Raw genomic sequence first — 27,814 nt, forward strand, 5'->3', positions numbered from 1 at the left:
CCACATTGTGAACTGATTATTGGGCATTCCCATACATAAACTCAGAATGTCAAGAAGTTAAATTGACAGTTTTTATTACACCCTAAAACCTACCTCTTTTTTCTTATTCTTAATTATAATAGATAAAAATACCACTTTCACAGTCATCTATGCCAAAATAATTAGAAATTTGAATTAAAATAAAAAGTTACTCATAACTAGCTCAAGTTATTCATGACAGTTGGTCCATATATCTTCCTCAAAATATATGAAACAATTCAGCAATTTTCCCATCATCTTTGTCAGCATCTTAGTTGATAGCTTTAACACTTGCACTGGAATTTCTACAGTGGTGTACCAGTAGGTTTCCCTGATCCTAAGCATTGCCCTTTTGACTTAATTCTTCAAATTATAGCCCAAATGGACTTCCTAAAATGAAATTTAATTAAATAACTTATATATTTAAAGACTGTAAGTGCTCCTCAGTTGCTTTGGGAATGATACTCAAATATACTAAGGCTGTGTCTAATACCCTACATGGTCCGATTGAAGCCTTTCTTCCAAGCACCACCATCCATTGATTTGCCTTTGTTCTTTCTTTCCTTGTTAAAAATTTGCTCCTTGCTTTATTCATACAGGACTATGTCTTACTTGTTTCTTTTCTGGACACTTACCTTTCTACACTTAACTGTGACAGTTTCTGCCGTCACTACTATATGCTTAGTATACAATATTGAAAGTATTTAAGTTTTCCTGTCTTTTGAGACTGGGAAATCTCTGCATCCTTAGCCTTAATGCCTAGCAGGATATAGGTTCTCAATAAATATCTGTTGATAAATTACTTAAGAAAATAAAGAAATACTATTTCTGTAATGTAGGCACTTGAGGAGAAAACCTTGAATTAGAGGGTGTGCTGTTTTGCCATTCTTCTGAAGAGCTGTTAATACAAAGATATCTTCTTTGAAGTTGACTGTCTCCATGCCATTGTTCTCTCTGATTACTTGGTATTTTACAGATACCTGAGCAAACATAGACTTCTCTAATTACTTTAAGAATAGATTTGTGACCTTTAAGATTATAGCAATGAACACAACCTAAAATATTCTTAGAAAAAAAGTGCAAGGTTTTAATTTCATGAGCATGGCTAAATTGAAAAAGTACAAATTAATATTGTCAACTAAAATTTGCTCAGATGTAAGCAAATACTACTGAAGAACTGAATTTGAACTGTTCTATCTTTTCACTTAATTTTCCCAAAACAAGCAAGGTAAAAATGCCTCAGTCTTTTTCTTCTCTTGTGAAGTGAATTTGTTCTTTTTTTTTTTTTTTAAACATTCTAAACCTCTAACCTCTGATTCAGTTGGAATTAACAGTTGGAATAAAACAGCCTTCACTGTTTTAGTCTCTTGGGCTAGAGAAATAATAAGGAAATATTTAATCTATAATTACAGATATTAAAAAATTAAAATGCTACTTGCAAAAATTTAATTGATAGTTTTGGTCTTTTAGTAGCTTAGTCAATGACCATTAAAAACTTGACTGCACCTCACAGTACAAAATACTTTCATTTGTCAGAAGCTACTATACAAGCAAACATACATATGTAAAGTTAATATGATTCACAAAAGTATACATAACCATTTCATAGGAATATCTAAGAAAATACTGATGATTAATTGTGAAATCTATTTCATGAGCCAATAATAGATTGAACTTTGCAGCAAATACAAATAACCTTACATAATCTGACTGATAGCTGTAGTGGCAGTATACTTATTTTCTCACCATTTTCCATATGGAAAGTGAGTAAAATTATAAAGCTCTACTAAAACACACATCACCCTATTTCCAGTTATATGTAATCGACGTGTTTTATTCTGGTAACTAAGCTGCCTTGATGCTTTGACTTAGAGGCAAGCCTCTCTCGCAATAGGACTGGGCAAAACCATTGGCTATATGGGACTCACAGCCTTTGCCCTTTGTCCATCGGGATGAATAGGGTACTCTAGCTCTGGCCAATATATAGTTATAGATAGATACATACATACATAGATTTACTTTCCCTCTCATCCCCTTTAGTAACCTTTGCCTCCATGAGTATCCTTTGTTTCAGCTTAGGTTACAGGACCATAGTGGCCTGAAGAGTTAGTGATAAGCTTAACTGTCCCTATAACTGTTAGAAAAGAACATGCGTAGTTACGTGCATTATCCCCTTTTCTAACCTTGATGGCTCTTCATTTCCATTGTAATAATGTTTTGCTTACACTTGCCAGAAACAATTGACCAGCGTCTTTTAATTCTCTTCTGTAGACTACCTTGATAATCGTCATCTTTTCCCCAGAAGCATAAAATAGTTCCAACTACTATCCACAGTGTGAAATGATCTCCCTAACCCTGTACTCCTTCCTGCTGCTGCTGCTGCTAAGTCACTTCAGTCGTGTCCGACTCTGTGCGGCCCCATAGACGGCAGCCCACCAGGCTCCCCCGTCCCTGGGATTCTCCAGGCAAGAACACTGGAGTGGGTTGCCATTTCCTTCTCCAATGCATGAAAGGGAAAAGTGAAAGTAAAGTCGCTCAGTCGTGTCCGACTCTCAGCGACCCCAGGGACTGCAGCCTACCAGGCTCCTCCGCCCATGGGATTTTCCAGGCAAGAATACTGGAGTGGGGTGCCATTGCCTTCTCCTAGCTGCTCCTATTAAAGGTCCCTGTAGAATTGTGACAGTTTCACAACGAAGTACGAAACCAAGAATCCACGTAGAAATGAGAAGACTGCGTCCATCCTAAGTTATTCTTTCCCCAAACGTTTATTTTTTTGTTTGTTTTATGTATTTTATTTATTTGTTTAAGCTGTGCCAGGTCTTAGTTGTGGCATGTGGGATTTAGTTCCCTGACCAGGGATCGAACCTGGTCCCCCTGCGTTGGGAACACAGAGTCGTACCCACTGGACCACCAGGGAAGTCCCTTCCCAGACTTTTGAGGTCATTTCCCACTTTTGTACTCTCTCATATATAAATAAGGAGACAAACAAACAAAAGTCTCTCTTTGTGTTCACATTGGGGTAAATAGTAGAGAAATGTCCAAGTTGGTCATTGCACTAATTATACAATGCTTTCTAAGGTAAACAAATACACATAAGTTAAAAATTGCCTGAGAATACTACAAGGGTCAAAACCAGCTTTGGCTACAGAGTGTCATTTCTAAAATAAGGAAAAGAATGGTGAGGCACCAGAAGATTATCTCAGAAGTATGAATCTGAGCTATGTAGTTAAGAGTTTAGTCTCTTGTTCTGAAAGTACATGAAAATATCCTTACTTAATTTTCTTCTCCAGATTCCAGTGAGTAGCCCATGTTCTATAATTTTTTCTTCCTTCATTATGCCCCTTCAGTCCTGTAGCATCTTCCCAAATGAGGTCCAAGAGGTGAATGATGACATAAATATTTACTATTCCAAATACTTTTCTTTTCCCACCCCCTCATCCAGGGGTCAGTGACACCCCACTCCAGTACTCTTGTCTAGGAAATCCCATGGACAGAGGAGCCTGGTGGGCTGCAGTCCATGGGGTTGAGAAGAGTCGGACACGACTGAGTGACTTCACTTTCACTTTTCACTTTCATGCATTGGAGAAGGAAATGGCAACCCACTCCAGTGTTCTTGCCTGGAGAATCCCAGGGACGGGGGAGCCTGGTGGGCTGCCTTCTATGGGGTTGCACAGAGTCGGACCCAACTGAAGCGACTTAGCAGCATCCAGGGGTCAGGAAGAAAGATGATATGAGCAAGAAGGTCCTTCCTTCCATCTATGGGCTTCTTAACTCTAATGAATATTGTTAGGCAGAGTTCATGGTTTATAGGTTTTTCATCCATTCTCGACTTCACTTGGATTGTGTCTGCAAAAATGAGGTCCCAGTTCAGCTCAATCAGATTTCCATCAGCTTTTTTTTTTTTTTTTTGCAGTTAAAAGTCTCTATTTTGCCAGTTGTGGTTGCATTCAACTGGGAAGTTTGAACTTGGCTAGGATCACAGGGATGTGATAGGTATCTATTGTCTTTATCATAAATTCAGTTTATGAGACCTCCAGCCTTGGAGCCAGTCCCTGGAATGGGGTTATGGAGAAGCTCACCTTCTTTGGTTAATATTTTGTGAACAACTTGAAGATATCCCCAGTGCTGACCTCTGTTGCATCTTTTTATTTTTTATTTTATTTTTGTCTCTGTGTCTTTTCTAGAACTAGCTACATACAGTGTTGACCCATCATCCAACAAAACAGCAACAGGTGGTTTCTGCTAATACCACCTGCTCCTGAAGGGATAGTGTTTGGGATGGTTGCTCTTTTAAAACCACATGCAGGGTGGTTTCTTCCCTGTATGATCCACATCTGAATCACATGAGACCACCCACAGCATTCTGTCTTCAAGGGTTCTCCTTCCCAGTGTATCACTCTGCTCTCCACCAGATAGGTGGCAACTGCCACAGTGTTTTCAGATGCTCTAGGGCTGTGTTACAAGAGAAATGAATGCTTTCCAGGCTTTTAGAGATTTCTGTAACTGTTTGTGTTACTGCTCAATAGCTTTCTGGCTTGAATAGAGGTGGGGAAGAAGAATCCTCTCTCACCTCTCTCAGAAGTTTCGTTAGGGAAATACCACAACCCTCTGATATCATTCTGCAGACATTTCTTCTTAATTTTTCAACTTCCTGGCTGAATTTTTAAACTTACATTGTCTGCAGAGAGTTGTTAATGAGTGTCATAAGATGATTTTTAGAACGTCTTTTGTAACTCTATGAAGCTGTAGCCTCCCATTATGGAAATTTGGGAAACTTGATCCCTATTGTTCTAGATTGTCCACCTCCCTGAGGGCTATGTTTGAGCAGGTGTAGATGACCATGTGGGACTGAAGTTAGAGCGGGTGTTCCCACTGAAGTGGTGTAATGTGAGGAAAAAGACTGAAAGTTCAATGTTTGGGGATCTAGGCAATAAAATGTTCACTCATTTGTATGAACCAATTTTATATTTTCTGTGAAATGCATTAGTGTTTCTGTTGGTAAGACTGATCTAGATTTGTTTATTATTACTGATAGCTAGTGCTTACAGTACTATTTGCAGTAATGCTAAGGATTTATGCTACATAAATACAAGGTTTCTTGGAAATCCTAAAGGCATATTTTAACTGTATATGTTAGATCATTTGGGACTTCCCTGGTGGCTCAGATAGTAGAGAATCCACCAGCAATGTGGGAGACCTGGGTTCGATCCCTGAGTTGTGAAGATCCCCTGGAGTAGAAAATGGCAACCCACTCTACTATTCTTGCCTGGAGAATCCCCATGGACAGAAGAGCCTGGCAGGCTACAGTCCATGGGGTCGTAAAGAGTCAGACGTGACTGGGCAGCTAAATATGTGTTATATCATTTAGTACTTGCTGTTGGGAGATAATTTGTTTTGCTTAGGTGTCAACAGCCACCATATCATCCACATACACCTGTACCTGTGCGACAGTTGGAAGAATTTTCTGCAGGGTAGTGTTCAGCTGCATATTTGCCAGTCCTTATTTCTCCAATATTCATATATCTCCAGTGTTTCATACCATAGGATATATTTACGTCACAAAATAATATGTGATTCCAACCCTTTTTGGCTGTCACAGTGGTAGGTGAGTTGGGACAATAGTAGATAGCAGATTTCCTGGTAGCCATTTCTACATGGGAATAGCTAAAAACAATTGTACATGGAAAAGACTATGAAAAGAATCACTTTATCCCACTGAATCCAAACAAGATAGATTTCCAACTAACCTCCTCCTACCTAGACGTCGGAAAGTGCCTCTGGTGTTTTCTCCAATGGCACTGAAAGGAAATTGTTATGGGGAAAGTTGTATGGAGCACATCACTGTCCTTAACTACTTGCAGCAAATTATTTAGTTTTGTAAATTTTCAGGAACATATTGCAGGCCACTGCCAACTTGAAGAGGGGTCTGTGCCTGTGAGGGCCCCTAAAGCTAATGGTTCATTAGTTTCGTGAAAAGTTTGTCATTAAAATGTAATCAAACTATCCAAACACGATTTTGTTTTTCTTTACTTAGAATGTGATTTACTGACATCCTTTTAGGAGCAGAGGAGTAAGAAAATGTGCATTATTTCTCAAGCCCACAGGTTATTATCTTGTGTGGGCAAAGCAGGATAGATTACAAAGAGCACATGAACAAAGGTTAATAACCTTTACTGCTTTATTACCTTTTAGGAATTTGTTGCCAACATGATTTGTCCACACAGAATTGTTATAAATTTACATTTAATTTAGGGTTTAAAATAAAAACATTAAAATCAATCTATACTTACTAATCACAAATTATTTTTAAGAAAAAAGAAACAATTTGCTATTGCCAAGTCCCCTATTTAAAATGAACTTTTGTTTTTTAAAGGAAACTTACATTCAGAAAATGATCCTTCCGTTTTATATTCTAGGCCTAGTAAGGACACTGGGGATATAAAGCAGGAAAGGTAGTCAGTAATCTCTGGAATGCTTCCAAGCCACTCCAGGGCAAAGTCAACCTAAGGCTATGTCATCTCCAAAAATCTTTTCTCTATCAAGAAAAAGGCTTAACAGCTACCAAGGAAATCTAAGATCTTAGGTGAAATGAAGCCCAGTATATTACAAAGTTTATGGGCCATGTCCAGAGCAAATTTGTTCTTTAGGAAATCTCCTAGATCTTGGTGAAGATATTTTAAATTTTGAAGTCAAAGCATAAACTGTAGCAAAAGTTTAAGCAAAGGATTTTCCTACGTTCCCATGAAACCAATAAAATATATTGCATGGTATGTAGAAAGCTAGAGGAAATCTCTTTGATTTTATGCCATAATTCTGTGGAATCATTACAATCATCTCTCACATATGAAGACCACCCCAAGGTCTTCAAGTTACCCCAAGCAGGTAACTGCAGCTGTGTCCAGATATTTTAATAGTTTTTAATAAAAGATGTGTGGTAATTTTACTGTACTTTGAGGCGTTTTCAGATAGCATATAATTATTTATCTTAGGTTTATTTCCTTCAGGGAGGAAACTGGAGACATGAACAACGAAATCATAGAGTCCCTGAAACAAATCTTGGCTTCACTATAGTTGGTGAAATTTTAGCAAAACACTTGAGCTCATATTTAAAATGATGATAGTCATACAAACACAAAGCCCTCAGGTATTAACATTGAGAAAAACAGAAATAATGTTATGCCCTTAAAGTGAAAGTGAAGTCACTCAGTCTGACTCTTTGTGACCCCATGGACTGTAGCCTACCAGGCTCCTCCTTCCATGGAATATTCCAGGCAAGAATCCTGGAGTGGGTTGCCATTTCCTTCTCCAGGGGATCTTCCCAACCCAGGAATCAAACCCGGGCCTCCCCTCATTGCAGGCAGATTCTTTACCATCTGAGCCACCAGTTATGCCCTTAGATTTATATTTTCGTGTGGATAGGTTTAAAATTTTCTTAAAGCATTTGAGACTGTTCCATGGGAAGGAAAGTATACTCCTGATGCTTTTTATGTAATTCATAACTTTTAGTGTTTTCTTTAGTCTTTTAAGGAAATTTATAATTTTTAATGCCAACTTGAGAAAATGTACATGAGAGTTGCAAGTTTTATTTGGACCAAAATGAGGACTATAGCCCAGGTGACGGGATTTCAGATAACTCTGAAAAATTGCTCCAGAAAGGTAGGGGGAAGGACAGTATGTATGTGATTCTGGTGAAGGTGGGGTACAAGCAACCAAACAGATTTTGCAGAAAGTTTCTGCTAGTCACAGGAGCAGTCTTCACCTTGCAGGATTTTAGGGCACTTTTAGGTATGATACACTAGAATTGGGGTCCCAAAATTGTCTCCTGAACATGTCTATCTGAAGACCTGTTCTGCCAGTTTTTCCCAAAGCACACAGTGCCTCGTTTCTGATCTCCGCCCCGAGCTCCTTTCATCGGGTGTTGAAGGTCGGCAGCATGATTTAACCCCTGTAGAGGGAGATGGCAAGTGCCAATTTGTAGTTGACATCAACAGTAAAATTTTCAAATATTTGTAAGAAATTCAGATAATTTGGAAGAAATAGACTCCTAATTCACTGGGGAGCATCACACTTGCTCTATTTTTATATATGCACAGATACATTTATTTTAAAAAGGAGACCATCATACATGCTCTTTTGTACCTTAATTCTTTAATCAAAATATATGTTCTAGATATATTTTCATAACATTATACTCTCATGCAACTCATATAACAATAACTGTTTTTAATTTACTTAACTATTGCATCATTAATATTTGGTTATTACTAATATTTACTGTGAGACAAAATGGTGCATTGAATATATTTTACATTTGATGTCATAATAAATGTGCTAAGAACTTTTCTGAATCTTTGTGAACTTATTCACAGGTAAAACCAATCATAATTTTTTTTTCCTTTCCTGTGTCTAGATTTTTTTTATTTATGTTAGTCATTTAAAGTCAATTAGTATCATCCATTTCTATGCTCTGAAACAGTTTGTAGATATAAATAACATTGGAATACTTGTTTCCTGAAATTTTCTAAAATTTGTACCCAAAACATCTTGCCCTGGTAATTACATGCTACCATCATCTACTGTCCTATTAGTTACTGAGGAGTTGAAACACAGAAAGGGAGAAAGCAAAGAATATCCAGAATCGATAAGGCCAGTAGATGAACAGTCAGGATATGAATCTTGAGTATGGTATTCTAGAGAAGATAGTAAATGAGCACTGACTTTATGAACACTGAAAAAATGAAATATGTTCAGGCTTCATCATTCACTAAGTACTTAGTGAGTGAGTGATGTGAGTGGTAGTTGCTCAGTCATGCCTGACTCTGCAGCCCCATGGACTGTAGCCTGCCAGGCTCCTCTGTTCATGGAATTTTCCAGGCAAGATTACTGGAGTGGATAGCCATTTCCTTCTCCAAAGTACTTATTGAAGAGAGGGCTATTTGTAACTTGTAAATTTTATGATTTGGGGGATGTATGAAAATATTTTTCCCTCAAATTTGAATATAGATTGGCTCATTTAAGACTAATTATTTAACAATTTTCTCTAGTGTTTTTGTTATTTTCCTAATATATTTGAGTTCTCTAGAGAAACAAACCAATAAAAGATGATAGACGGGTTCATGGATGGATAGATGGATGGATGGATGGATAGATAGAGATAGATATAAAGATATCCAAATGAGTGTAGGGCACATTTTATAAATAAAACCCAAGAGAACCAATGGTGTATCCTCGGTTAGAATCTGAAGGCCTGAGACTAGGAGAGCCGATGGTATAAACTCGTCAGACTCTGAGTTTAAAGGCAGAATACCAATGTCCCAACTCAAACACAGTTGGACAGTGAGGGCAAATTCTCCCTTCCTCAGCCTCTTTGTTTAGTCTGACCTTCAATGAATTGGACAAGGCCACCCCACAAGGAGGGCAGTCCGCTTTGCTCAGTCTGCTGATTCAAATGTAAACCTCATCAAGAATCTGCCTAGCCAATACACCCAGTATAGCCATGTGGGAAGAAAAGCGTAAGGTGAGTTTGATTTCCATTCTTATGAACTATTTCTCTTTGATAATTTTTTTTCTCACTTTACCAGGCAACAGTCTAATATAGGTCTGTTTTCAGTTTTTCTCTTAAGGATAGACGATTACTTGGCTATTAGTTGAGGTCCTGCTTCAGCTCAAGAAAAGTTCCTTCCTTGGTATTTTCCTCTATGCTGTCCTCCAGTCTCTATTTTTGGATGCCAATTTAACCAGGGTTTTCTGGAATCCCTGGTAGCTCAGTGGTAAAGTGTCTGCTTGCAATGCAGGAGACTCAGGTTCCATCCCTGGGGTGGGAAGATCCCCTGGAGGCAGCCCACTCCAGTGTTCTTGCCTGGGAAATCCCATGGACAGAGGAGCCCGGTGGGCTATATATATAGCCCATAGGGTCACAAAGAGTTGGACAGAACTTAGTGGCTGAACAACAACAATAACAACTCCAGAACCTATCCCCATGTCTTCTGACTTTGTGCTCATTAATGTTACCTTTGGTATTTTATTCCACATTCTAAGAATTCCAACTCATGATTTAGCCAGTTTTCTTTCTCATTCTGTGATTCCATCTTTGTATTATATTCTTCCTCTTTATTTTCCTTTCTTCATGTTATTTGCTTCTTAAACAAATTTGTATTTTTAGTTTGTGGCATCTCTTCATCCCTCTGAAGATACTATTTATTTTAAAGTTAGCTGCTGTTTCAATTCTTGGGATTTTTCAGTCTAGTGATTTTCTTCATGCTTCTGATTTGATTCAAATACACAGTGATTTTTGGTTGCCTACTTAATTTTCATGAAACAAAAGCTTAAGTTGTAAAATATTTCTAGCTGGAGCATTTCCTAAGCACTCTGACTTCCCAAGCTTTCTGACAGTAAAGCAGTTTTTACAGACAACGTAGGGGCTGTGCTGCCTGAAGTAAAGTGTGAAGCTAAAGCTTGCTGCTGCTGCTGCTAAGTCACTTCAGTCGTGTCCGACTCTGTGCGACCCCAGAGATGGCAGCCATCAGGCTCCCCCGTCCCTGGGATTCTCCAGGCAAGACAGTGGAGTGGGTTGCCATTTCCTTCTCCAGTGCATGAAAGTGAAAAGTGAAAGTGAAGTCGCTCAGTCGTGTCCGACTCTTTGCGACCCCAGGGACTGCAGCCTACCAGGCTCCTCCGCCCATGGGATTTTCCAGGCAAGAGTACTGGAGTGGGGTGCCATCACCTTCTCCAAAGCTAAAGCTTAGGGGTTGGTTTTTTAATAAGCAACCAGGTAGACTTGCCTTCAGATAGATGGGAATGGAATGTATTTTCTAGGGATGTGTATTTCATGTCCTTTGAAGTAAACGAATGGAAACTAAGTCCTATGTTGCTTTTTTGCCTGATACTAATATCCATTTTATGATTCCCTGTGGCAGATTGCTTATAAGTGTAGTGTATTTTATGTTATCCTTGTACCTTTAAAGCAAATGCCAGACTCAACAGCTGTGGTACCAAGAGAATGGGACAGTTTTCCCATCATCTTAATTGATTTGAAGACGGTTCCCTTTTAGACCCTGCTGTCTCTGCTTGTGTGACTTCTCCAAGGTTTTGATGGGAAACCCCACTTTCAGGGAGTACTGGACTGCTCCTCACTTGTGTTGTTATTCTGCCATATTGCTTTCCCCCATCAATGCCTTCATATGGTTGCTATCTCCTCAGTTCAGTCCAAAAGACTTTGTATCATCCTAAACTTCAGTGAATTAGCCTTATTTTTTAATATATTCTGGCCTATCAGTTAGATTTAGGAAGAAAAACAAACTTTCACCAAATCTGATGTTTTAATTCATAGGCTTTTAATGTTTTATATTTGCCTCAGACGCAGAGACTGGAGGTGAATCATATTCCTCGCCTTACGACACACCATGCCAGTAGTCATTGAAAGCCTTCTTGGGTATATTATCCCTCAATGCGGAGCCTAATGTATGTGCCTCCCAAACACATTCACTCAAGTGGTTCAATGTGCAACACCAGGGTTTTCAGATCTCCTAATTGCTGTAGGATATTTTATATATCCATCCAATATATTTTATTGTCTATATTACCTTTACTTATTTTGCTGTAAGTGATGCTGTTGTGAGCATCTTCGTATTAACCTTGTGCCCTGGGAACAGTTACAGTTTCTCTGAGAAATGTATCCAGGAGTGGGGGTGTGGAGTGATGTGATGTATCCATTCTCAGTTTTACCAGTTATGACAGAAATATTCTTCACAATAACTACTGTTTTTACTTGTATATAAGTACACACACACACAATACATACATACATACATATATATATATATATATACACACACACACATACATATAAATCATTTCCCCATTCAGCCATTGGTAATATATAACTTTCTTATTTTTGCCAAGATAATGGATATTAAGTGGTATCTCACTATTGTTCAAATTTGTATTTTCTAATTATTAATGAGGTTGAGCATCTTTTCATGTCAGTAGGAAAGTTTGTTTTTCACATCATATAAACTGCCTAGTAAAAACTTTTATCCACTATTTTAACTGGATTGCTTTTGTTGATTTTCTAATGATTGAAAAAATAATACTTACTAGCATAGATATTAGAGAAATATGTTTAATTTGTACTTAATGAGAGCATACGTCAATTATAAAATTAAATCTTTGGCAACTGATGAATAAATATATATGCAAATAGATTTTAGTTCACTTCGAGTTCAGAAAAAATTGATTTCAGCTCATGTTGCAGTTTTAAATCCTATTACATTTTTCTTTCTAACTTTCAAAAGCTATTTGAAATTGATTTTGGACTGTGTTTTATTTAGTTGTATGACTTCTTTTTTGTTTTTTTGGTGTGCGTGTGTTTCTGTGTGCCAAGTATGTGACCATCCAAAGAAACAAAAGTCCTGTGATTTTCTGCTTTTTTTAGAAATCACAGTGATTAAGTGAACATATTTGTTGTCATCTTGGTTATGTCATTATGTCAAGTACATATAGAATCACATTAGAATTCCTGCTTTCAAGCAGCTAAGTCACCCTTGCCACATTCCAAGTTCGCTATGGTTGAGGAAGGAGGTGCTCCGTTAAAATCTAGCTAATTCAGCTGAATGCCGATTCCTTTTAGATTAAGGAATTAGAAATGTAACCTCAGCAGAAATGACAAGTATAGCTCTAAGTTATGTATTAAATTATATCAATACACTATTTGTAGTATTTTGCATGTTGTAAAATTGTAGTATAAAGAGCATTTATATTTTTAAAGGCACATGTATTTTCAAACCCTATGCCAATATTGAGTAGCACTATGAACTTCAGAAAGTTCTAAACAATAAATTTCTGAAAGTTTCCTTACATGTAAAATGCTAATATTAATATCTACATCATACGTATTAGTTTTGTTATGATGCATTATTGTGAAAATTAAATGCAATCACAAATGCTTCCCCTGAATTTTCTTTATTTTTGTTGAAGTGTTAGGCTAGGGTTCTATTATTTAGAGACAACTTTACCCCATATTTTTCATTTAATTACACTGCACTTGAAAAAATTAGAACAATTTGGCACATTAGTAAACTAATGTTTTATAAGTTTTATTAAGGTAAAGTTGAAAAATATATTAAGTGTACATGATGATTTGATATACATTATGAAACCATTTCCCCCATCGAGTTAATTGGCATATCCATCTCCTGACATTTATCTTTTTTATTTATTTTTAGTGAAAACATTTAGTTCCTAGGCTCCCACCAAATTTCAGTTATATGACACAGTATTATCAACTAGGGTCACCATGTTTCATGTGAAGACCTCAGCTCGTATTCATCTTATAATTGGAAGTTTGTAACCATTTGCCAGCCTCTTTCTTTCTTTCCCACCTTCCAGCCTCTGGCAGCCACCATCCTACTCTGTTTCTGTGAGTTTGACTTTTTTTTTTTTCTTTCTGAGTCCACATGTAAGGAAGAACCATGCAATAATTGCCTTTCTCTGTGTGACTTATTTCATTAGAATAATGCCATCTAGGTTCATCCATGTTATCACAAATGACACTGTTTTCTATTTTATGGCCATTCCATCATATCTATAAAACACAAATTTCTACTGAAAACCCACTGATTAACCTTGTAGGGGCTGCCCTTGTACTGGATTGGCCAAAAAGTTCGTTCTGGATTTTCCAATATATCTTACAGATAAACACAAAAAGTTGCATTTCCCGTGCTGCTTTTAAGATTCTCTGTCTTTACCTTTATGACAATGAAATTATCATGAATAATAATGTATCTTGGTGTGGGTTTTTTTTTAACTCAACTTATTTGGTAATCATTGGACTCCCTGGATCTGGAAGATTACCAAGTTAGGGATGTTTTCAGTTATTATTTTTTCAAATAGATTTTCTTCCCCTTTCTCTTTTTCTTCTCCTTCTGGATCCCCTATAAAGTGTAGTGTGTCCTCTTGATGATGTCTGATAAGTTCTTTAATCAATATTATTTTTTCTTTTTTGGTTTCTCTACTTGAATTTCATTGCCCTGTCTTTGAATTCATGGATCAGTTCTTCCAGTTGATCTGGTCTCGTCAAACTCTTCTGTTTAATTTTTCAGTTCACTTTATGGTATTCTTCCGCTCTACAATCTTTGTTTGGTATTAGTAGTATTTTATGTCTCTGTTTAAACTCTCAATTTGTTCATGCATTGCTCTCCTGACTTCAGTGAGCACCTTGATGGCTGATATTTTGAACCTCTCCGTTTAGTAAATCATTCACTTTTGTTTCACTGAGATCAGTTTCTGAAGAGTTAATGTTCCTTTACTTGAGGCCTATCACTTGTTCTGCACTTTCTTAGATCCCCTGCATTGGTTTCTGCTCACTGGGAGCCTCCTCTCCCAGTCTTGATGGAATAATGTCATGTAAATGAATAAGCCAAACCCAAACTTGTGGCTGTCTCTCAACCTCTGTGGTTGCCTAAGCTGCTGTCTTTGTTCTTTATGGCTCCCAGTAAGTGAAGCTGTGTGAAGAGCAGTCAGTGAGTGAAGGAAGGGATCATAGCACCTAGATGGAGGCTGATTAGAAGCCAGACTCTCAGGCAGCAGCTGAGAAACTATGAAATTAAGCCACTCCCAGGAGCACACCTGGGGGTGGGCATTTTTATCTTCGGTCCCTTTGTGCTGAGCTAGGCTGTGTAGCCGTGGGCTTGGGGGGTATCGCTCTTGTGCCTGGTTGGTATCGCTCTTGTGCCTGGTTAAGAACTGCTTTGTGCTTGTTGTTGTCCTGTAGGACTCATCAGCTCAAACCCCAGTGATGATCAGAGCTAGGTGATTTAGGATCCATCTTCAGATGACATTCGTGGAGGTTAGGGTGCTAGATGCACCAGTAAGCTCCTTTCAACTTCCAATGCCAGTGACTTGGTTTTTCTTTTTTTTTCCTTTTATTGGAGAGAGAGCTGAAGGGAGAAGCTGGGAGAAGGGCACACTGGCTCTTTCAGACTTCAGGGAGAATCACGTCAGCACCAGGATGCTTTCTAATCAGGTGTTACATCCTCAGGAGGCAGCTTGTGAAGTACGAGTCACACTCCTTCCAGGGTGTTTGGTGTGTGTATCTGCCCTCTCTGTGCTGTGCCCTGAGAAACACATGCCAGGAGTCCCTGTTTGTCGATTAAGAACTGTTCTGTCTTTGCTGTAATTCTGTGTGACATGTACACTCAAGTTTCATTGGCTTTCAGAGCTAAGAGTTCTGGGTGCTCATAGCTCAGATGAGAGTCTATGAGGTGCTGGATGTGTGGTCCAGGCCGTTCGCTCCTCAGGGAGAAGCTGGGAGTTGCATAGTTCCTGCTGTTTGCTTGGGGCTGTACCAGGACTGGGATCGATGGTGAGACTGTGTCTCTCAGCCTTTCCTCCCTATGTACTGTTTCTCATTTATCCAATTTGCAGAAGTCACTCAGATAGTTTCTGGATTATTTTCAGAAGGAAGTGCTCTGTGTGTTCCTTTACATTTGATACATCTACAGAAGGAAGAAATTTCAAGAGTCTCCTGGGTCACCATCTTGGTCTCTGTCTCCAAATGTTAAAGCATACTTTGGTTCACAAAGAATGCTCTTGAGGAAGGACACTGATGTTTACCGCAGACACAATTCATAATGTTTAGGGTTAATATGACTGGGAAAAAAGTTCAGCATTTACTTCAGAATTTCTTTTAAGACTCTTTAAGAAACAGTGAAGTCAGATAATTAGGCCTTTAGGGAAGTTTGTGGCCTGTGTATGAGTTCTTGCTCTTCTCGGTCTTTGGTCTTTATGTTTTCTTGTCCTTTTCAAGGCCAGAACCCTGAAACCAAAGGCTGCGTCCATTTTTCTCAGAAGTGCTTCCTTATCTTAATAACTGCACTCTTGTCACATAACTCTTCCATATATGACTATATTTTATTGCTGTTGTTAATGGTTATACATGGTTATATGCAGCTAAAATATTTGCATGTTAACAGGAATTCTTTAACACTGAAGTGTAATTGATGATAGACATCTATAACATTAAAGTAAATAGATGGTATGAATATTATGCAGATAGAATATCCTATCTGGATATTTTATATGCAATTAAAATAATGTGAGTATTGGATGGTGAGCTAATCCTGAGTGCTTCTCCTTCATGGATATGAAAGAAGTATCAAAACAGTACCTGATTATTTCAGATCAAATTAGTTACCTTAAGTCATCAAAGTTATATTATGATTCACTACATCTATTCTGTCCTTAATTGTTATAGTCAAAATTACGTGGTTAAAAATGGCTCTTATTCTTATTCATGTTCATTTGTGGTTTTAGGCTTAAATGTGACTCATACATTTGGAATGTCTTTCCCTGGGTCTATTTATATGTGTATTTGGGTGTGTCAGAAATAGGGTTTCTATATTAAATACATTTATGGATCATTTTAACTTTAGAAAATCTTTTAAAGTTCTCTGCCAAGTTAAAACAGTATTTTTTTTACTTCTTTTAAAAAATCAGTGTCTAATAATTAATGTACTTCCACTTATACATTAAATCTAATATTACTTTTTAATCCAGACCACTGAGGTTGTTTGGCTTCCCTGGTGGTTCAGCTGGTAAAGAATCTGCCTGCAATACATGAGACCTGGGTTTGATCCCTGGGTTGGGAAGATCCCCCGGAGAAGGGAAAGGCTACCCACACCAGTATTCTGGCCTGGAGAACTCCATGGACTGTACAGTCCATGGGGTCATAAAGAGTCGGACATGACTGAACAAATTTCACATAGAATTAGTTTGAATTAATTGATCTTGAGATGTTAAGTATTTACACAAATATCTTTTGATTTTTCTACCCAAATACATTTTGACTACAGTCTGTTCCTCTTGCCCTTCAGTCTTTCATGCTCCATTTTTATTGCTTATTAGTCTAGAATTTAACTCACATTGTCTCACTATGTGTTAGTTTCATTATGACTCAATCTTACTGTTTGACAGTTTGTATGGACTTGCATATTTTGGAGTTGTAACTGTCTATAATTGTTAATTACTTTTTAGGTTCACTATCCTTGTTACTATTATTATACATACTTTCTTATTTGGTATATTTTTGGAAGCAAGTATTTCTATGAGCAGCAGATTTTGTAATGATCCATCCATCATCTTAAATGTAATTACATAAATGCAAAAAATAGATTGTAAGGGAGGTGGTAGTGGTAAAGAACCTGCCTACTAATACAGGAGACATAAGAGATGCAAGTTCCATCCCTGGGTTGGGAAGATCCCCTGGAGGAGGAAACGGCAACCCACTCCAGTATTCTTACCTTGAGAATCCCATGGACAGAGGAGCCTGGCAGGCTACAGTCCATGGAGTCGCAAAGAGTCGGACACGACTGAGTGACTTAGCATGCAATCATGCATACACTGATAATTTATAATCATTTTGATCAGAATAATAACATAAAATTGAGCTAATCTCTCACTAGTTTTCTATCATAAAAGCATGCACTCTAGGGATACATGATTAAAAATAAAATAATTTTAGAAATAAAAACAATGACCTAGTAACTCAGGAGACAGCAGCATGTATACTCAGGATCTTGGATGTCCTTCCTGTAGTTTCTGTACTTTGGTTGATCTTGTCTGTCTGTAGTTGTATATTTGAAATGATGAAGTTAAGCTATAAAAATAAGCAATGTGTGGCACTGTAAATCTCTACTGGCTTTTTTTTTCACCCCAACAGAGTTAAACTTCATTTTACATCAAACTCTTGCAATCCAGCTATCTTAATCATTCATCTTTTTCACAAACAAAATTGACTCATAAAATGACAGTTTGTTTCACAGTGAGCAGATGTGGGCATACATTACATGGCAGCCCATCTGTGGCCATCATATATCTCTGCGTCTCATAAAAAACACTGGTTCTCCTAAAGAAATGTTCACCAGTTCTGTCCCAGGAATCCAGGTCTCAGCTGTTCACACTCACTCTCTTGAATATAATGTTTATGGCCTCCCTTTAAGGCACTGTGGTGTAGAATAGGAAGGAGCACCATGTCCTTTTTGGAGACAGGCTGGGGCACCAGGGACCTTTTGCAAGTATGCTGAAATAGATTTACATATAATAGTAAATTTTTCACATGAAAATTTCAAAAGAATGATTGTAAAACAAAACAGAGTACCAATGTGAGTAAGAATAAAGGTTAAACAGAAGAAAATGTAATAATGTCCAACCAAAACCAAAAAAAAAAAGGTGTTTGCTAGAACTTGCAAATACTTGATCTCATGAGTGTGCCAGTTACCTGCCCAGAAAAAAAAAAATAAGCTATGTTATTTAAAAAGAGAAGTGCTGAAGCATAATGAAATGAATTGTAAGAAAAATATGGTAATATTTTTTAAACATGATAACTTCTTTCATTTAAATGAGTCTTTAGACTTAACTGGAAAAAAAAGAAACCCAGTATTTAAAAATGTGACTTTTGCTATTGTGTCAGGCAGCCCCTAAGATGGCTTCATGTGATATTCTGCCTTATAGAATTCCTTTCCATTTAGTAAGTTGTTTCTAATCCATAGAATACTAACAACATTGAAAAGAAGGGTGGAAAAGCATTGAGTTAAAGTCAACTTGTTTCTGATAGTTTAGCTAAAAGATAATCTGACCTCTTTGGTAGGAATAAAATTCTATGTGCATGTAATATGTATATATATCTATTGCTACAAGTTACCTCAAAACCTAGTGTCTTAAAACATCATGCATTTTTTATCTCAAAGTTTCTGTGGGTCAGAACTGTACACAACTTAGGTGGATCCCTCTACATATAGTTAATGGTCTCTCATGGGCTGGCTGAGGCTGAGGCTGAGGCTGAAAGCTGAGGCTCATCTGATGAAGCATCTCTGTCCAAGCCCCCTCACATGGTTAGTTACAGGATTTATAATAGTTAAGTTTTAGTCACTCAGTCATGTCCACCTCTTTGTGACCCCATGGAGTATAGCCCACAAGACTCCTCTGTCCATGGGATTTCCCAGGCAAGAATAGTGGAGTGAGTAGCCATTCCCTTCACCAGGAGATCTTCCTGACCCAGGGATCGAACCCTGGTCTCCCACATTGCAGGCAGATTCTTTAGCATCTGAGCCACCAGGAAAGCCCTTATAATAGTTGCTCGGGGCTTATTTGACAGTTACTTTCTGTTACTTGGAGACTGTCCTCAATTTCTTGATACCTGGTCTTCTCGAACATGCTTGCTTCATCAAAGTCTATAAGAAAAAAGAGAATTACAGAGTCTACTATCAAGAAAAAAATATCACACTATTTTGTAACCAGATCATAGAACTGATAGCTTCTGTATGTGGTCATACTGTACTACTGATTAAAAACAAGTCACTCAACTGAAATGAGTTGTGTAAGGCAGGGAATACCAGGGGTTGGGATCCGTGAGGCCACCTGAGTGACTGCCTGTCACAATGGTAGTGTTAATTGCTCAGTTGTTTCTGAGTCTTCTCAACCCCATAGACTGCTCACCAGGCTGCTCTGTCCTTGGAATTCTCCAGGCAAGAATGCTGGAGTGGGTTGCCATTCCCTTCTTCAGGGGATCTTCCCAACCCAGGGATTGAACCTAGGTTCTCCCTCATTGAAGGAAGATTCCTTACAGTCTTAGCCACCAGGAAAGCCTGTCACAATATCAGAAGTTACATTTATAGTTAACCAGCAGTGGCTACAGAACTGGAAAAGGTCAGTCTTACAGTCCCAAAGACGGGCAGTGGCAAAGAATGTACAATCTACTGCACAGTCGCACTCATCTCACAGGCTACCAAAGTAATGCTCAAAATTCTCCAAGCAAAGATTCAACAACATATGAATCGAGAACTTCCAGATGATGTTCAAGCTGGATTTAGAAAAGGCAGAGGAACCAGAGATCAAATTGCTAACATCCGTTGGATCATAGAAAAGCGAGAGTTCCAAAAAAACATCTACTGCTTTATTGACTATGCCAAAGACTTTGTGTGGATCACAACAAACTGTAGAAAATTCTTAAAGAGATTGGAACACCAGAGCACCTTACCTGCCTCCTGAGAAATCTGTATGCAAGTCAAGAAGCAACCGTTCTAACTGAACATGGAACAATGGATGGGTTCAAAATTGGGAAAGGAGTATGTCAAGGCTGCATATTATCACCCTGCTTATTTAACTTAAATGCAGAGTACATCATGTGAAATGCTGGGCTGGATGAAGCACAAGGTGGAATCAAGATTGGCAGGAGAAATATCAATAACCTCAGATATGCAGATGATGCAACTTTAATGGCAGAAAGTGAAGAGAAAGTAAAGAACTTCTTGGTGAAAGTAAAAGAGGAGAGTGAAAAAGCTGGCTAAAAACTCAACATTCAAAAAACAAAGATCATGGCCTCTAGTCCCATCACTTCATGGCAAATAGATGGGGAAACAATGGAAACAGTGAAAGACGTTTTATTTTGGGGGTCTCCAAAATCACTGTGAAGGTGACTGCAGCCATGCAATTAAAAGACATTTGTTCCTTGGAAGATAAGCTATGACAAGCCTAGACAGCATATTAAAAAGCAGAGATGACTTTGCCAATAAAGGTCCATCTAGTCAAAGCTATGGTTTTTCCAGCAACCATGTATGGATGTGAGAGTTGGAACACAAAGAAAGCTGAGTGCCAAAGAATTGATGCTTTCCAACTGTGGTGTTGGAGAAGACTCTGGAGAGTCTCTTGGTCTGCAAGGAGATCAAACCAGTCAATCCTAAAGGAAATTAGTCCTGAATATTCATTGGAAGGACTGATGCTGAAGTTGAAGCTTCAATACTTTGGCCACCTGATGAAAAGAACTGACTCATTGAAAAGACTCTGATGCTGGGAAAGATTGAAGGCAGAAGGAAAAGGGGATGACAGAGGATGAGATGGCTGGATAGCATCACCGATTCGAAGAACCTGGGTTTGAGCAAGCTCTGGGAGTTGGTGATGAACAGGGAAACCTGGTGTGCTGCAGTCCATGGGATCGCAAAGAGACACAACTGAGCAACTCAACTGAACTGAGGGGCGACTGGTCAATATTTTATTTCTATGTTTATTGTTTGTTTCTTTTTCCTCTTGCTACCTTCATTTTGCCGTAGCTTCTGCTCATTGTTAATTTACCATAATTTGGAGAGCATAGAAAGATAAAATTCAAATTAGTCAATAGTTATCTCTGGTAGAATGTTTTAGGAGAAATTAAGAGCAAGAATTTTGATTTTCATACATCTTTCTATCCTATTCAGTAATTGATGACAATGTCTATAGTTAGTATTATACAGCTAATTGAATGGCCCAAGGTTGGGATACTGCAAATAGATTTGATTTTTTTTAAATCTTTTTTCCACAAATTAATTCCATAGAAATTACTTGAATAAAATGGAATGTTATTTCATAGCAATATGTTTTCATTTTCATAGAATGTTAAGAGTAGCAAGCAAGTTGTTTTTTTGCAGCATGGAGTTTAACTGTAGACTCCGTCTCATTTCATCATCAAATTTAGAGAATATTGGTAATGAACCAGCAAGGACTTAGAAAAGCTTGTTCTGCCTTTCTCTGCAAGACCACTGTGTTGTGTAATTTTTTTAATTATAATTTTTCCTAAAATCATAGCATTATACAATGGTACCTTTCAAATACAGTGATCTAGATTCTTAATATGCAAGGTAAAACACTTTATTAAGCTGTGAAGAGCAATTAGGTTTCCTCAGACTTGTATCACAGCTGGCATAAGACAGTAAGTATCTCAAGAGAACAGTGAACATAAATGATTTCTTTGTCTGATGTCAGCCCATGAGCTCCCAAGAAACTTGTTGGACTGTGGTGTGGTTTCAGGGCAATTGAAGAGCCTCATGTTGTCTCCACGTGTGTCCCTTTCCTGTTCTTTTATGCCATATTTAGAAAAGTATCTTGAAATACAAAGGTCCTGTAGAAGGGTTAAGCTGTTGTTTCAGTTTTCACTAATATTGTATAATTAAAAGATTTCTGGAGAACAGCTATGTTTTGATTAAAAATACATGGGGTTACGAGAGGGAAGGAAAGACGCAGAAAAACTCCCCCTGAGTCAAGGTGCACCTTGGCTACATCATTTTGGTTCAGTCTCATCATCTTTGCCAGACATTCTTCTAGACATTTGACACTATAAAGGTGAGCAAGAGAAATTCAGTTCCTGTCATCTCAGACCTCACATATTAGGAACAGTACATTGTAAATAAATAATATATTTTTGCACAAATGCTAATTGCTATACAGAAAATAAAACAGGATGCTGGAATAAAGCATGAGAGTTTGGGCCAAGGGGGCGCAAAAACCTTGGGGAGGAGCATTTGCCTTAAAAAAGAGCAAAAAAACAATCTCTGGGATAGGAATAAACTTGGTGTGTCCAGAACACAGGATTGACAAAATCAGGAAGTAGTATAAGAGAATGAGGTCTTGAAAATGAGGCAGGAGCCAGATTAAACAGGGCTATTGTAATAGGTCAGAATTTTATTTCATTGCATTGGGAAAACATTGAAGATTTTTAGGCAGAACAGTTGCAGAATCAAATTTAAAAAGCTGTACAATAAAGGAAACCATCAACAAAATGAGAAGGCAACCAGTATCTGCAAACCACATATCCAGACTATACGAGCAACTCTAACAACTCAGTAGGGAAAAAATAGAAAAAAAAATCATATTAAAAAATGAACTGATCTGAATAGACATTTTTTTCCCCAAGAAAGACACATAGATAGCCAAAAGGTATGTGAAACAGAAATCAAAACCATAAAGAGGTTTCACCTGTTAAGATGGCCATTATCAAAAGAACAAGAGACAATAAACGCTGGCTAGAATGTGTAAAAAGGAGAGCCTTTGTGCGGTGTTGGTGGGAATGTAAACTAGTAGAGCTAATATGGAAGACAGTATGGCAGTTCCTTAAATTAAAAATAGAACTGCTATATGATTCAGCAATCCTATTTCTAGGAATATATCCATAGGAAGTAAAACCATTATCTCAAAGAGATTATCTCTACTCTTGTGTTGATTACGGCATTATTCACATTAGCCAAGATATGGAAACAAAATTTCTTTCTATTGTTTGGATAGAATGGATAAATAAAAGATAGATTATTCATTCAAAATTATAAATGAATAAAATCCTGTCATCTGCAGCAAAGTGGATGAACTTGGAGGGTATTATGCTAAGTAAAATAAGCCAAAGAGAGAAAGACACATGTCATCACTTACATGCTACTGCTAAGTCACTTCAGTCGTGTGCAACTCTGTGCAACCCCACAGACGGCAGCCCACCAGGCTCCTCTGTCCCTACGACTCTCCAGGCAAGAACACTGGAGTGGGTTGCCATTTCCTTCTTCAATGCATGAAAGTGAAGTCGCTCAGTTGTGTCCGACTCTGTGACACCATGGACTACAGCCTACCAGGCTCCTCCATCCATGGGATTTTCCAGGCAAGAGTACTGGAGTAGGGTGTCATTGCCTTCTCCAATCACTTACATGAGGAATCCTGAAAAAAAGAAGTAAAACATATGAAAGAAAGTGGAAGTGAGGTCTTTCAGTCATGTCTAACTCTTTGCAACCCTATGGACTGTAACGTACCAGGCTCCTCTGTCCATGGAATTTTCCAGGCAAAAGTACTGGAGTGGGTTGACATTTCCTTCTCTAGGGGATCTTCCTCACCCAGGGATCAAACCCAGGCCTCCTACAATGCAGGCAGATGCTTTACCTTCTGAGCCACCAGGGAAGCCCGTCAAATGTACAGAAGGTAGAAAAATGTTTGCCTGGTATTGGGAAATCAGAGAAATAGGGAGAGGCTGGTAAGAGAGCTAATTCTTAGGTAGGTTGATAAGGAGTCAGGGACCCTCAAGGAGAAAGGGGTCTGAGGCTCTCAAGGAGGAGAAAAGGACAAACTTTTTCTTCTACATTCCTTGTCTTGCTAAGTCGCTTCAGTCGTGTCCGAATATGTGCGACCCCATAGACGGCAGCCCACCAGGCTCCGCAGTCCCTGGGATTTTCCAGGCAAGAACATTGGTGTGGGTTGCCATTTCCTTCTCCATTCTCTTAGTCACATACATTTATTCTTAAACTCTGTTGTTATGACAACAATCTTTAAGACTTTCTTTAAGCTCAGAGCTAATGTGCTGTGCGCTTAGTTGCTCAGTCCTGTCCGACTCTTTGTGACCCCATGGACTATAGACCACCAGGCTCCTCTGTCCATGGGGATTCTCCAGGCAAGAACACTGGAGGGGGTTGCCATGCCCTTCTCCAGGGGATCTTCCCAACCCAGGGATGAACCCAGGTCTCCTGCATTGCAGGCAGATTCTTTACTGTCTGAGCCACTAGGGAAGCTAATGATTACACAACAAAACAACTCATCTTGCCCAAGGGTAGGTTTTTCCTTAAACTCTGTACTAATGATTATATAACAAAAATGTATCTTGCTCGAGGACATGTTTCTCCTTCTTAACAAGAACCCCCTAACTAATCTTTCTTATCATATGTTGTAGGAGTGGGTGTGGTAAGACCTTTCTATTGTTAGTTCTAATCATGTTATTTTAAGATGTATTAAGAGTGGATCTGGTAAAAAGTATATAAGGGCTTGATCAGACTGGCCAATGGGTCGCTCTCTGTCCCACTTCTGATACCTATGTCAGAAGCTTTCTCCATTCTTTCTCACTGTAATCAAACTTCTGCCAAGCTAGTTCAGTTCAGTCACTCAGTCATATCTGACTCTGCGACCCCATGAATCGCAGCATGCCAGGCCTCCCTGTCTATCACCAACTCCCAGAGTTCACCCAAATTCATGTCCATCGAGTCGGTGATGCCATCCAGCCATCTCATCCTCTGTCGTCCCCTTCTCCTCCTGACCCCAATCTCTCCCAGCATCAGGGTCTTTTCCAATGAGTCAACTCTTCGCATGAGGTGGCCAAAAGTATTGGAGTTTCAGCTTCAGCATCAATCCTTCCAATGAACACCCAGGACTGATCTCCTTTAGAATGGACTGGTTGGATCTTCTTGCAGTCCAAGGGACTCTCAAGAGTCTTCTCCAACACCACAGTTCAAAAGCATCAATTATTCGATGCTCAGCTTTCTTCACAGTCCATCTCTCAATCCATACATGACAACTGGAAAAACCATAGCCTTGATTAGATGGACCTTTATTGGCAATGTAATGTCTGTGCTTTTTTTTTGTTTGTTTTTTGTTTTTTTAAATGTTGAGTGTTTTTTTTTTAATTTATTTTAATTAGTGGCTAATTACCTTACAATATTGTATTGGTTTTGCCATACATCATATTGATTTTTAATATGTTATCTAGGTTGGTCATAACTTTCCTTCCAAGGAGTAAGTGAAATCGTTCAGTCGTGTCCAACGCTTTGAAACCCCATGGATGGGTAGCCTACCAGGTTCCTCCATCCATGGGATTTTCCAGGCAAGAGTGCTAGAGTGGGTTGCCATTTCCTTCTCCAGGGGATCTTCTCAACCCAGGGATCAAACCCAGGTCTGCTGCATTGCAGACAGACGCTTTACCATCTGAGCCACCAGGGAAGCCACCAAGGAGTAAGCATCTTTTAATTTCATGGCTGCAGTCACCATCTGCAGTGATTTTGGAGCCCCAAAATATGAAGTCTGACACTGTTTCCCTATCTATTTCACATGAAGTGATGGGACCAGATGCCATGATCTTAGTTTTCTGAATGTTGAGCTTTAAGCTCAACATTTCACTCTCCTCTTTCACTTTCATCAAGAGGCTTTTTAGTTCTTCTTCACTTTCTGCCATAAGGGTGGTGTCATCTGCATATCTGAGGTTATTGATAGTTCTCCTGGCAATCTTGATTCCAGCTTGTGCTTCTTGGATCCCAGGTTTTCTCAAGATGTATTCTGCATAGAAGTTAAATAAGCACGGTGTCAATATACAGCCTTGACTTACTCCTTTTCCTATTTGGAACCAGTCTGTTGTTCCATGTCCAGTTCTAACTGTTGCTTCCTGACCTGCATGTAGGTTTCTCAAGAGACAGGTCAGGTGGTCCAGTATTCCCATCTCTTTCAGAATTTCCCACAGTTTATTGTGACCCACACAGTCAAAGGCTTTGGCGTAGTTAATAAAGCAGAAATAGATGTTTTCCTGGAACTCTCTTGCTTTTTCCATGATCCAGCAGATATTGGCAATTTGATCTCTGGTTCCTCTGCCTTTTCTAAAACCAGCTTGAACATCTGGAAGTTCACAGTTCACATATTGCTGAAGCCTGGCCTGGAGAATTTTGAGCATTACTTTACTAGCATGTGAGATGAGTGCAATTGTGTGCTAGTTTGAGCGTTCTTTGGCATTGCCTTTCTCTGGGATTGGAATGAAAACTGACCTTTTCCAGTCCTGTGGCCACTGCTGAGTTTTCCAAATTTGCTGCCATATTGAGTGCAGCACTTTCACAGCATTATCTTTTAGGATTTGAAATAGTTAAACTGGAATTCCATCACCTCTACTATCTTTTTTTGTAGTGATGCTTTCTAAGGCCCACTTGACTTCATATTCCAGGATGTCTGGCTCTAGGTGAGTGATTATACCATCGGGATTATCTTGGTCATGAAGATCTTTTTTGTACAGTTTTCTGTGTATTCTTGTGCCTCTTCTTAATATCTTCTGCTTCTGTTAGGTCCATACCATTTCTGTCCTTTATCAAGCCCATCTTTGCATGAAATGTTCCCTTGGTATCTCTAATTTTCTTGAAGAGATCTCTCATCTTTCCCATTCTGTTGTTTTCCTCTATTTCTTTGCACTAATTGCTGAGGAAGGCTTTCTTATCTCTCCTTGGTATTCTTTGGAACTCTGCATTCAGATGGAAATATCTTTCCTTTTCTCCTCTGCTTTTCACTTCTCTTCTTTTCTCATCTATTTGTAAGGCCTCCCCAGACAGCCATTTTGCTTTTTTGCATTTCTTTTCCATGGGGATGGTCTTGATCCCTGTCTCCTTTACAATGTCACGAACCTCATTCCATAGTTCATCAGGCACTCTATCTATCAAATCTAGTCCCTTAAATCTATTTCTCACTTCCACTGTATCTGCCAAGCTAAAGGTCTGAGTAATCAAGTCTGGTCCCTGATCCTGAATCGAAGTCTTCTTCTGGAGATCACGAATCTGACACTGTTCCCCATAAACTATCACTGGTAAAATGATACAAACTGAGTTATAAAATACAGTCTGAGGATTATATTCTGGCATGACAACTATAGTAGAATAATACAGTATTGAATGGAGAATTCTTTTATAGCGTATAATGACGTTGTATGATACACTTTAAGTATATAATAATTTTGTTTGTCAATGAAGCCTCCAATAAAGCTGAAAAAAATTACAAAGTAATAAAAAATAGTCTTGTATTAAGTTAAATAATCCGTAAGAACTGCTAAAATAAAAGCCCAAGATTAATTTCAAAGAGAGGAAATGCCATAAAAATTATAAGTAAAAAATATGCTGTTTAAAATTTGTTTTTAATTGGAGAATAATTGCTTTAGAATATTGTGTTGCTTTCTGCCATACACCAACATGAATCAGCCATAGGCCTACATATGTCCCCTCCGTCTTGAGCCTCCCTCCCACCCCTCAAGATTGTCAGAGAGCAGCAGGTTGAGCTCCCTGTGTCATACAACAAGTTCCCACTGGCTATCTGTTTTATAATAAATATGCTTCAGTGCTACTCTCTCAATTCATCCCACCCTCTCCTTGCCCCAGTGTGTTACAAGTCTCTTCTTTCTCTATGTCTGCATCTCAACTTCTGCCTGCAAATAAGTTAATCAGTACCACCT

General features: G+C 38.5%; 1 non-coding gene across 1 annotated transcript; it reads right to left on the minus strand.

The window, feature by feature from the left end:
• Nucleotides 1-2,862: 2,862 nt before the first annotated feature.
• On the minus strand, nucleotides 2,863-2,935 carry TRNAG-CCC (transfer RNA glycine (anticodon CCC)). Its single transcript has one exon. It is a non-coding gene; the product is annotated as a tRNA-Gly (tRNA).
• Between the last annotated feature and the right edge of the window lie 24,879 nt (nucleotides 2,936-27,814).

Source organism: Bos indicus, chromosome 27 (genome assembly GCF_029378745.1).
Source record: "Bos indicus isolate NIAB-ARS_2022 breed Sahiwal x Tharparkar chromosome 27, NIAB-ARS_B.indTharparkar_mat_pri_1.0, whole genome shotgun sequence".
Taxonomy (NCBI): Eukaryota; Metazoa; Chordata; class Mammalia; order Artiodactyla; family Bovidae; genus Bos; species Bos indicus.